The 13,010-nt window shown below is 38.0% G+C and overlaps 1 protein-coding gene across 2 annotated transcripts in view; it reads right to left on the bottom strand.

Moving 5' to 3' along the window:
* Positions 1-13,010, bottom strand: part of LOC149537919 (uncharacterized) — an 83,083-nt gene that overhangs the window by 6,295 nt on the left and 63,778 nt on the right. The window lies entirely within an intron of this gene.

Here is a 13,010-nt window from a genome sequence, read left to right on the forward strand (position 1 = left end):
TTTATGAGCCAAATTTCAACTTCAACTGCAGTTTTCATGGCCCCCTAAAAATGATTGAAAAAAAAAACACAACAGAAAAAATGCATAGGTATAAAAATATTGTAATTTTTTGTGTATTTTGATTGCATAACAATAAACAAAATACAGTTGAAGAATAGAAATTAAATTTACTGGTAAAATCATACCTTGTTATGCAGCAATCATAAATATTTACCTCAGTCTTTAAATCAACCAGCCTACCCACCCTTCAGAATCTCATACAGTAGCATGTGATAAATCAACATTGGGGACCATATATCCACCATTCCTTACACTTGTTTCCACTTATACTGACATCAGCGACAGGTATTTCGATATATATAGCGTATTACTGACTCTCTGCTAGTTAACTTTACGAAGTAATGAGATAATCTTGTTTTGCTAGGAACTTCGGTTTCTTCATATTGTAAAGTATGTTTCCAAAAACATTTATGAACGCCCTGTACAATATCTTACATACTCTTTCTATGATTTCAACTTTTTTCCTGAATTTATGTTTAACACAATGAACCTGATATAGTGAGTCTCTATGTGCTTGAATTCAATTTAATAAACCTCCTCCAGTCTACCATGACATAGTGAGTCTCTATTCTAGAAGATATCACAAACTAATCGTGGATTGGACATGGTAGTGATCCAAGTTGGTTCAGATTGCAGCTTTTTTTTTAAAAACAAGCATGATTCAACCAAAGAATTGCAATTTTTCCCAATTTTCACAGAAATATGTTTTTAATGTCTAAAAATGTCTGCATTTCCTGCTCACTTTTAGTCCTTTCTTTACTTTTTCAACAGCAATTTTGGTAAAAAATAAATAAAAATTAAAAAATGTACAAGAAAACCTTAATTTTTTCCTGATTATTTGAAAAACCTCCAACTTTGACTTTTGTTGGGTTGTTACCAAGAATGGTGTTTGCTCTTATGTTGTCTGCATCCTATATCTATATTGTGAAGTTCCAAATTCCATACTAAGGATATCCACTAAAGTCTAAATACAATGCACTCACTAAGACACTGTACAGTGTGTCTTAAATTGTCATGAAGAATCTAGTTGATGCAATAACATATCACCAAACCATAGTTGGCAGACTCACAGAGTACTTGGCAAGTTTTTTCTGGTCTGCAAGTCCTTCAGATTTTAACTCACAGGGAAAACTCGTTGAGTAATCACCGAGTTTTTGTAGAAAAATCGTCGAAGTCCGTGTAAAAGACTCAGCTGCGGATGAGCATAAACAGATAAGTTAAAAAATGGCAGTCTCACTTTATTTTTCTGTTCAAGGTTTGTCTATTTGCCTATGAGGGGAGAATGTAGGCTTCCAAGCCCTCAGTAACTGATTGTGATCGAGCAGAAGCAGATTTGAGCAGATTTCAACCTGTTTTTGAAGAAAAATCACACTCCCAAGTAGGATTTCTGATTTTGTTTCTATGTTTTTAAAACCAATCTATTTATTTTTTGTTGTGTCTACATGAATACAAAATCATTCCTAGTGTTAAATGATTTTGAATTGCTGGAACAAGATTTAACCCTGATTTTAACAAGTTTTGTTCAATATTTCATTATTTGTTTTGAAGAATCTCTAGTTTTTTTAAAACCCTAGTAATTTTTTTATTTTAATTTTTTGAACTTCAAATGATCTCTAAAAATATTGAAACTAATTTAGATAGTTTGCTTGATTGTTTAACTGAAATATTAATTTTGTCTGTTCACTTTCTATATGTAGGTCAGCAATTAACATTAATTCAACATGGCAGATTTAGGGAATGATTGGCCACTAGAACTATGCCCATCTAGACTTATAGGCACCCATCCTAAAGGTGTTAATGGAGGTATTCCTATGAAGATTAAGAGCATGGGATGGTGATTTGCATAAAATGTGAAACACTAATTCATGGAGGCATAAACCACCTTAAATACCACCTTGCATGCATTGACAAGCATGATTCTAGAAAATCTGATAATGTAATGACCCTCCTCAAATCTGCTCTCAAAAATGCTATTCACATGCAAGGGACGTATGACTGATATAGTATTTCAGCTGGCTTTAAATGACTCTTTTTTCAATTTGCATCAATGAGAATCTCGTGCTAGGAGACTCCAAATGGACTACACAATGGCTTAACATGAGTGTGCTACTAATTTTGACAATATTCAGCGCATATATATGATCTAAGCATGAGAAATGAACACCTACAGCCAACTGGCATTTTTACAAACAGTTGATATGCAAACTAACTAGTTGATAAATAATGATATTGAATTGCTTAAATAACTCCAGCAACTATTATCTTCTTAATTTGCAATGAAATTTCTAATACAATACTCATGAAATATGGCCAAGACTTTTGGCATTTACATGGATTACAAAATGATAATGCTGGTATAATGCACACTTACAGCTGAAACTTATAACACCTAAAAAAGCAATACTAATAAAGGAACCTGGTTGTAGATGGCTGTAATAATTTTTTTCAATGCTGCCCCTTTTGCTTTGCTTTTCTGATTTGCTTTTTCGAACTGCTTTTACGGATCTGCTTTTTGAACTGCTTTTTCAGCCTGATTTTTTTCAATGCTGCCCCTTTTGCTTTGCTTTTCCGATTTGCTTTTTCAGCTTGCTTTTTCGGTTCCGCTTTTTCAGGCTGTTTTTTTGTATCTGCTTTTTCGAACTGCTACCATGTTGAATCTCAAGACCATATCTTTCAATGGCGTCAAGATTTCCAGCTTGAAGGGATTTCGTCCTTCAAACTATTGAGACATAATCTCCAGAAAATTTTCCAATTTCTTTGATATTTCCAACCGTACTAAAAAGAAGCTCTTCCCTTTCTTTTATAGTGTTCTCACAAGAGCTCAATCCTTCGTTTTCTCGATGTGGGATAAAACATCACTCCCTTTATGTAACTTATGTCTCCAATGTGTTATAAAATAAAGGGGACTCTTTTAATTTAAATATTTCCCACAAACTATAGTCTATGCATTAATAAAGTTAAATATTTAAATTTAACTTTATAAAATAGCTTTATCAATGCATAACAAATCTTATCAATGATAAACAAGTCTTCTTGTCGATTTTAAACAATTACCATCGACATACCGCTGCCACTGGATGTCCGACCATATCCAAGATGACTTACTATAAATAGTAAGTATGCTCAAAGTTGCCTCAAAACCCCTCAGAAAGACCTGCAACTGAAACTATCTAGGCCAAATGGCCTCTAAGTCCCTTTAATGTCCTAGTTAGCCTACGGGACCGCGGGGAAATAGGCTAACAACAACATCATGCTATAAATGTTAAAAAGGGGGACATTACAGTCCGCCCTCCCCAAAATTGCTTGTCCCCAAGCAATGGTCGAACAACAACCCAATCAATCCACCTGGATCCCAAATGTAGTCATGAACTATACTGCTGTCAATCAACATAGGCTCCTGCAACAACCTCTGAAAATTAACCAAGAGGAATCCATAATCAAATTGGCGAATACAACTCACCAAAACTCCAAAGTCAGGAACCCATGAGAAACAAGCTCTCGAAATATCAAAACCCAAGTAGAGTAGATAACCCAAACTGCCAACATAGTAAATACCATCAACACATCCCACTAGCCTATGTGGAATGTACAATACAATTCGGCAACAATGATGAATACTTCTGCATGAAACTGCACCAAATACAGAGAATCCACACACTGCACACCTACTGTAATTAACACAACTCTGCAGATCACCGGCCACTGTCTCATAACCATAACACCCATGCACTGCTGATGGTGAATAGTCATTACATGGTAGATAGCAAAAACGAGAGCCCAGACCAAACCTGTTTGCCATCAACTCCTCAACACATGGATCAAAAGCAAACCGATGAACATATCCTACAGTATAATGCCGGTAAAAAGAACCAATCCCAATCAAAGATTCATCTTGCAGACGTGATACAACCAACTGTGACTGATCATCAGCTAAGTCAGAGGATGATATAGCGAAGAGTGCAGAATCAACAACATCACTAGTCCCTGTGCCCTCCAAGTCAAACATACCACAATGCTCAGCTACAGCGCCCAACTCAGTTGAACCTGCCTCCAGTGGAAACGGACCAAATATGCCAATACTAGTGTCGTGGACAGATATATCCTCATCTCCACTACCTCTATCAACCTTGACCATGGACATCCGCGGATCACCAAACACCACAATCCGTGATTGTACAGAATCTGGTAAAGACTGAAGTCGTTCTAACTCCATGGTCACCTTAGCTAAATGAAACGGTGACTCCTTGAAAGCCAACTGTGTACTCTCAAGAAACTCAGACATCACCTCGAGCTGCTGAGTAAGCTCACTCACCTCATCTTCCTTGACCAATAATGCGTCATATGCTCTACTGCTCCACTCCATAAGATAATCTCTGTCGGCTACCAACTGCATATAATTCTATCTCAGAATCTGGATAGCCTCCCATAAAGAGTGGATCTCTGTCAAGGAAAGATAACTGCCTCCCTGCTCATCACTAGTAGGAGAACCCCATCCATAAACTGCTAACAACTGACGAACAGCATCGAAATGCTCGAAAGCGATAGAAATGTCTCGCTCGCCAACTCTCAGCTGACTAGACACATGATTGTGCCCACTGGTCGAACTCCTATACTCTATCCTTGGTACACTGTCCAAAGGAGTAACCTCAGAATAGCTATCATCTATAATACTCAGATTCTGGGACTCTCCTATAAACTCTATCATCTTTGAGAAATCATCAACATGTGACCTGACTATAAAAGAAAATTGAGTCCCTGCTATATGCGCTAACTCCCGAACTGAGTTCACCTCAAGACAAAGCTTGTCCACATGTCTCTCAGAATCCTGGAGAGCCAACTAAATACACACCAAGGAATTCCGAGTATCCTCCAGCTCATGAGAAAGCCAGTCAACCTCCTCCTCCTCCTTCTTCAATGCATCTAAATAGATCCCTACAAGATTAAGGAGATGATCGCAATCTAAAAGTAGGTGTATGTAACTTATCTTCATTGCCTCCATGCCTTCCTTGATCTGTTGTAAGTTGTCACAAGAAGAACCTGTTGTGACTCCTTTCTGTCTCTCCTACAGTTGAATCATCCAAATGTGATTCTCAATCAATCCATGTATCCTGTCATGATGAGATAAAACCGTGACAATATTCTTGTCCCTTGTCTTCAGCTGGCTTGCCAAGCCAAGTAAAGAGCTACTCTATCTCATGTGAAGAAGCATCCAACTATGCTTGATACTCATTTTCTGCAAAGTCCTGAATGCTCACTTTCTGATCAACTGTACTATCCTCAAACATGACAGTATCCTCAATTGTTGTAACTTCATCCAGTCCAACTGTACTGGAATCACTATCTGTGTCAATCACACAATCCGATGTGCCTGTGATATCACCTTCTGATGCTACTAGCTCAACCTGCACAACATTTGTAACCCCTTCTGCCTATGAAGATGATGCAGATAAACCATTACCTGAAGATGTGCTAATGTCTCCCTGTATCGAATTAGCATGTCTGTTAAACTCCTCATACAAGTTGTTGCCTGTCATAGGGAAGGTACGATCCTTAGGCCTATCAAAGCATTCAATCAGTCTCTCTGTAAACTCCACATATGAGGTAATGTGTGCATGACCCATAGTGACCATACCATGATGCCACCACTCGTGTGCTAACCCATCCAGGTGAATTGCTGCATACTTAATAGCTTCTTCCTCAGGCCTAGGGTTCAATTGAAAGTATGTGTCAAGCTTTTGAACCCAAGCTCTTGCTGTAGACTTCCCCAAGCCATCATAATATGGTAATTGAAGTTTCCCTACTTTCTTCCATAGCTCATAGCTCTGGTTCCTGTCATGTCCACGTGGCATATGCTTCATCCGCACATCCATATACTCCCTAAAGGTGATTGCAGCAGTAAAATCTGGACCTCTGGCTTCCCAATCTCTCCTCAGTTGGTCCTGTATATCAGTGATCTGGGGCTCTGGTATGGGTTACTCTGGAGCTCTAGGAGGAAATGTGGGAACCATGGGCCTCGAACTCACTGTCCTAGTTTGCTGGGGTGCATGATCGAAATTGTTCCCGACTTGGTCACCTCCATTATGTGTCCCATCCTGATTATTACCATTCTGATTATTTCCTCCACCCACATTAGCATTCAACCCCATTTGACGAGCCATCATCTGCATCATAAGCTCCAATCTCTGACTCTGTTCATGTGCTCTCTGCTCTGCTAATCGTTGTCCCTATGCTAAGGTGTCTAATAACTGTAAGAATCTTTCCTCTCCCTAATCTAGACTAGCATTCCCGCCTCTGCCTAATCCTGTATTCCTGTCATCTCGGTCACCCATATTGATGTCTTGATCAAAGAATACCTCCACTGTGTCTGTATGACTGGATTCTATGTCCACCTACCCGGATGAACTAGACTGTTCGCTCTGCAGGTCTGAAACCCTATTTTGTCTTGCTACGATATTGCAGAAATTATAAGGCCCCTGTCGCATGCTCAAACATAAATGCTCTGATTTTAGTGTTTTGACATTTTGTCAAACACTTTCCCCTTTATCCGGCTATTCCAAATTCCCTATAAGACCTCCACAGGATGGCAAGACTTATAGCTCTGATACCATTGTAATGACCCTCCTCGAATCTGCTCTCAAAAATGCTGATGAAAGCTCAAGGAATTTCATCAAACAATTCACATGCAAGAGACGTATGATATAGTATTTCAGCTGGCTTTAAATGACTCTTTTTTCAATTTGCATCAATGAGAATCTCGTGCTAGAAGACTCCAAATGGACTACACAATGGCCTAACATGAGTGTGCTACTAATTTTGACAATATTTAGCGCATATATATGATCTAAGCATGAGAAATGAACACCTACAGCCAACAGGTATTTTTACAAACAGTTGGTATGCAAACTAACTAGCTGATAAATAATGATATTGAATTGCTTAAATAACACCAACAACTATTATCTTCTTAATTTGCAATGGAATTTCTAATACAATGCCCATGAAATATGGCCGAGACTTTTGGCATTTACATGGATTACAAAATGATAATGCTGGTATAATGCACACTTACAATTAAAACTTATAACACCTAAAAAAGCAATACTAATAAAGGAACCTGGTTGTGGATGGCTGTAATAATTTTCTTCAATGCTGCCCCTTCTGCTTTGCTTTTCCAATTTTCTTTTTCGAACTGCTTTTTCGGTTCCGCTTTTTCGGGCTGTTTTTTCATATCTGCTTTTTCGGACTGCTACCATGTTGAATCTCAAGACCATATCTTTCAATGGCGTCAAGATTTCCAGCTTGAAGGGATTTCGTCCTTCAAACTATTGAGACATAATCTCCAAAAAAATTTCCAATTTCTTTGATATTTCCAACCATGCTAAAAAGAAGCTCTTCCCTTTCTTTTATAGTGTTCTCACAAGAGCTCAATCCTTCATTTTCTCTATGTGGGATAAAACATCACTCTCTTTATGTAACTTATGTCTCCAATGTGTTATAAAATAAAGGGGACTCTTTTAATTTAAATATTTCTCACAAATTATAGTCTATACATTAATAAAGTTAAATATTTAAATTTAACTTTATAAAATAGCTTTATCAATGCATAACAAATATTATCAATGATAAACAAGTCTTCTTGTCGATTTTAAACAATTACCATCAACATACCGCTGTCACTGGATGTCCGACCATATCCAAGATGACTTACTATAAATAGTAAGTATGCCCAAAGTTGCCTCAAAACCCCTCAAAAAGACCTGCAACTAAAACTATCTAGGCCAAATGGCCTCTAAGTCCCTTTAATGTCCTGGTTAGCCTACGGGACCGCGGAGAAATAGGCTAACAACAACATCATGCTATAAATGTTAAAAAGAGGACATTACAGATAAAACTATAGAAAATATTAAAAGAATTGTTAATGCCATACTTGCAGCTGGATAAGAGAAAAATTTGCTAAAGGAGAGGACAAAATTAGCTATGAGGCCAGCCATAGTTGAATCTCAAGATGCTTCAATTGACATTGAAGAAGAAATGATACTTGAGAGCATAGTGGGCTCTAGTCATGGCCCACGTATCCGCAAAATTAACACCCTCTCTTTTACTGCTTTTGCTTCATCTAGTAGAGTGTTAGCTTCTGCATCACCATTAGGGACATAGCCTATAAGGAGTTGTTTTGTGCCCTGGAACACACCTGGAGCACAACCAACATTAGGGGTCACTGAACAGAATAGGGAGGCACATGAGAAAATAGACATTGCATGTGTTGATTATTGGTATTTGAACAACATCCCATTGAATGTGATATAAAAGCCTTATTGGCTAAATTTGGTAATGACAATGACAGTTCCAAGTAAAGGGTACAAGGCCCATTCTCACAAGGATTTGGGTGGGAGGTAATTAATTAGTTCACTTGATTTTATTTTTTAATTTTAATTGTTTTCCTTGTTTATTAAATCAAAATTGTGTACTAATAACTAATTTCATTGTGTTCTTGTAGGTTGCTCACAAATACAATTGGTAGGGCAAAAGAAGTGGTGGAGGACCAAAACAAAAAGGAGAAAATTTGGCTACACCTTTCTTTTGATGGGTGGATAGATGGCAAAAATTGTAGCATTATTAATTTTTTGGTTGCTTGCAAGAACAATGTGGTGCTCTTGAAATCAATTGATGTCTCTAATAAGGTGAAAAAAGCAGAAACATTGGCATTAATGTTCGAGAACGTTGTCATGGAGGTGAGAATAGATAATGTGGTGCAAATCATCACAAACAATGCAGTAGCATATGTGGCAGCAAGTAGAATCCTCCAAGAAAGGCACCCCACTCTTTTTTGGACACCTTGTGCAACTCATGTCCTTGACAGCCTTCTTTTGGAGGACATGGGAAAACTTGATTGGATGACTCCAGTTATAGAAGATGCAAGGCGAATCACAATATATATCTATAATCACCCTTGGGTTCTACATTTGATGAGAGAGCACACTCATGGGAGAGATTTGGTGAGATTTGATGTCACAACATTTGCAACGATTTTGTCAACATTACAAAGCATAATTGGTGCATTGGCTTCTTTGAAACAATTGTTTGAGTCAAGCATGGCTAGACTCACCCTATTCAAAGAAGGTCAAAGAAGAGATTGTCACGACCATAGTCTTTGACAACCATTCTACACAAAGGGCTTCATAGATTGTGAAGGTACATTCAAAACTTGAATTTATAGGTTTTCTTAATTCGAAGTCTCTCATTATTGATTTTTTACTTGCTAACTTCATTAAAATAGTCTTTGTAATTTGTATTTTTCAATTTGTAGGCGTCTAAGCCCCTGGTTAGAGTTTTGCACTTGGTAAATGGGGATCAAACCCATTGAGGTATCTTTATGAGGCCATGGATAGGGCTAAGGAGACAACACACTCATGGGAGAGATTCGGTGAAAACTAATGTCACAAGGTTTGCAATGATTTTGTTGGCGTTGCAAAGCATAATTGGTGCATTGGCTTCTCTGCAAAAAATGTGTGTGAGTCAAGCATGGCTAGTTCAAAGAAGGTCAAAGAAGAGACTATCATGGCCATAGTCTTCGACAACCATTCTGCTCAAAGGGATTTACAAATTGTGAAGGTAATTGTTGACATTTTTTGTCACCCTTTAGCCCATTGCAGATAACAGATCAGAGACATCTTTCATGGGCTAAGTTCTATTTGTTTTCAGCTAGGAAATATTATGTATTTTTGGCATTCTCAAGTGCACGAAAACATTTTGTGTTTTTGGGTGTCGCAGGAGCTGGTGTCGTAGGAAGCCTTCTTCGCTCATTCGACATGTTTTGTTCATTTGATGGCACAGGGGCCAAAACTGTAGTGTATTTTGTGTTGTCGGGACATCGCAAGCCTTTTGTGCGGGAGGAAATTTCATACTATGATGTTGCACCAATGTGTTTTTGTTCTTTTAGAGACAATGCATGTCTTTTGGAAGGAAGGGAATTCTTGGTGTGATGGTCAATAGGCCAAAAATATTGTGTTTTCGTGCCTACATTGATTATTTCTGCTGATTATGACACAACTCGAGAACTGAATATTTATTGTTGAACTGCTTTTTTGAGTTTTTTCACGCAACATAAGTTGTTGTCCTTCCTATGTTGCCACTTGCAAAGGGTATGAGCATGATTTCCTTGACTACAAGGGCATTTATTGGCCCAAATTCCATCATTTCATGGATTGGATACACATGGAAATCAGAATTATTTTTATTTATTCTACTTGGGCTATCTTTTCCTTCTACAGAGTTCTTCATTTATGGTTGTTTTTATCACTTCTATGATCACATGTACACACAAAATCAAATTTCTTCTAATATTTTCTTGGTTTGCAAATCTGTAACTTAACTCCATTGTAGTTAAAATTTAAGCTCAACTGTTGTAACTGAGTTATGTCTGATCTCTTTAAAAGGCAACTTTGTAAATATTTTCAAGGTTCTTCTCTAGTTCATTACACCAGCATCATGCTTTGTATTTGCATTCCTTTCGCCTTCCATTAATGAAATATTTATGTTCTTACCTATTCTTGCCATCCATTAGTATGTGCATGTATCTTGCCTCACTTTGAATGTTTCTTTCCTATTTTCCTTATTTGTATGTTGTGTTAAATCTACTAGCAATTGTTGCATAGTGAAATTCCTTTTCTTGTCAGTGTTTGGATTAGTTTCAAAACTGCATGTGATTTTTTGGAAAATAGAATAGAGTTAAGATTAGTGTATTTTGAGTGTTTCATTGATGTTAAGTGCAGCTATAGGTAGAGGTAGTAACCAAAAATTCAATCTGGTGCATCACCCTCTTTCATTTCAACAATTTACTTTTATGCACTCCTCATTTATCCTTCAAAGTTGTAGTTAGGTGCATCCTAATTGTAAGGAAGTTGGCCTTCTCCAGAGATTCAACCTCAATGCGCAAGTCTCACACTAAGAGGTTGTTTCCATGTTATGCAAAGTTGCTTGAGGTCATGCCTCAAGCATGGGTGCAAACTTTTGTGTCCACAATTTTTGGCACACCCAGTGGGACACATAAATTCAGCTACATAAGTCCATTGGTAGCTATCTCAAGATCTATATTCACTGAGAATTTGGGTGTTATTCTTAGTGCTAACAGCCTTTGGAGGCATTCCATCAAACACCATGGTGACTCTAGTGCAAACCTACTAGTTTCAAGCAGAAACTTTGCTGGTATGTGAAGATCACTATTGATATTTTGTGATTTTCAAAATTTTCTATGAATTTGCAACCATTATGAAGTTCTAATCATGAACCCATTTCATAGAAATGACTGCTATTGCCCCCCATATAATGAAAATGTTATTCCCCAACCCTCTTATTATCAATACCAATCTCAACCTCAAGCTGGTTATAGTCAATTTGCTCAAAATTGTTATTACCCTCCTACCCTTTCTCCACCAAACCCAACATCTTCAAGTGATGAAATCAAAGCCATTAAAGCTATGATGGTTAGCATGGGTGAGTAGTTATAGGCCTAGCAACAAGGCGTTAAGACAATCCAGATGCAATAGGAATTTGATATGCAGTAGCAAATGGAGGTCCAACAGGGGCAATACGAGCAAGAGTTTTCTTGTCAGTCTTCTCAACAACAAGAACCAGATTATCAAGCTCTTATTCACTCTCGAGAGTGGGAGATGAGAAAGGCCCAGCTTGAGGAGGATCTTGCAAGAAGACTAACTATTGCAGAAGAGGAGACAAGGCTCAAGCTTGCTCAAATGCAAGCAGTTGAAGCACAAGAGCCTCCAAGAAGAAAATTTGCTAACTTTAGGCAGAGCAGCCTTTCCATTTTGCAAAATCCCATACAAGAGCCAAAGGCCCACTCACAAGCTATATTTTCAAATCCACCATCTGAAGAAGAGCCACCCAAACGCAAGTTTACTAGCTTTAAAAGAAGTGAGCCTCCCCATATTTCCATTCCATGTTGTAGAGATCTTGAGCATGTAGCTCCTCGGCTTGATGTTGAGCCACTGGCAAAGGATAAAAAGGAAATCAAGGAGGGTAAAGAGGTGGAAATTGAACATAAGGAAGAGGATCCAATCCTCTTATTTGAAGAGCTTCCCTCTATTGTTGAGGAAGAAGAAGAAAATAAGGTTGTTCCTTCTTCTGAGGAACAAGTGATGGCTTTTTAGCCTTTAGAAATTTTAGAGGATATGTTGCAAGAGAAGAAAGAAGAAAATCAGTCACTGTAGCAGACAGTCCTCCATGATATGGAGGATGAAAAAGAGATTCCCAAGGATAGACAAGGTTGCCCGCTACCTATGCAGATTATTGCAGCTGTGATGAGGAGATCAATGATGAGGATGACCTTTTGGATGAGTTTGATGCTATCTACTATTCCATAGATTTGGAACCATTATCTCCTATATATGAAGAGCATGTTTTGTTAGATTCTGGTGACTGATCAGGAAAGTACTGTACATACTTCATAAATAGTGGGAAAAAAAATTTTTGGAAGTAGCCGACATGGTAGCCGACATATGGCCGACATGTTATAACCCTAAAGCGGTTTAATACTTGTATAAAAAGGGCTTAGGGTTGGGTATTTTTTATGTGTGGTGATACGAAATTGGTTCTTGCGGCGGTATTGAGCTGTAAGGGATTACGGATTGTAATCAGGTTGTAATCACTGGATTGTAATAAGATCGGACTTGCTGTTTGGTGGACGTAGCCCAGGGATTGGGTGAACCACGTTAAATCTTGGTGCTTTGTGTTCATTTCTGTGTGTTCTATTATTTTTGTTATTGGTTATATTTGCATGTAGTTTTTTATTTCTGTCCGTGGTTTATCCTAACATGTTTTGCACCAACAAGTGGAGATCTGCACCATACCAGTAGCTCCCAAGGAGGTGGTTCATTAGTAGCATGAAGAAGAGGTGGAGATTGTATCTTCACAATAAAGGATGGAGTCATTTCCAA

Source organism: Cupressus sempervirens, chromosome 9 (assembly GCF_028749045.1).
Source record: "Cupressus sempervirens isolate cs-2001-9-10 chromosome 9, ASM2874904v1, whole genome shotgun sequence".
In the NCBI taxonomy this organism is placed as follows: Eukaryota; Viridiplantae; Streptophyta; class Pinopsida; order Cupressales; family Cupressaceae; genus Cupressus; species Cupressus sempervirens.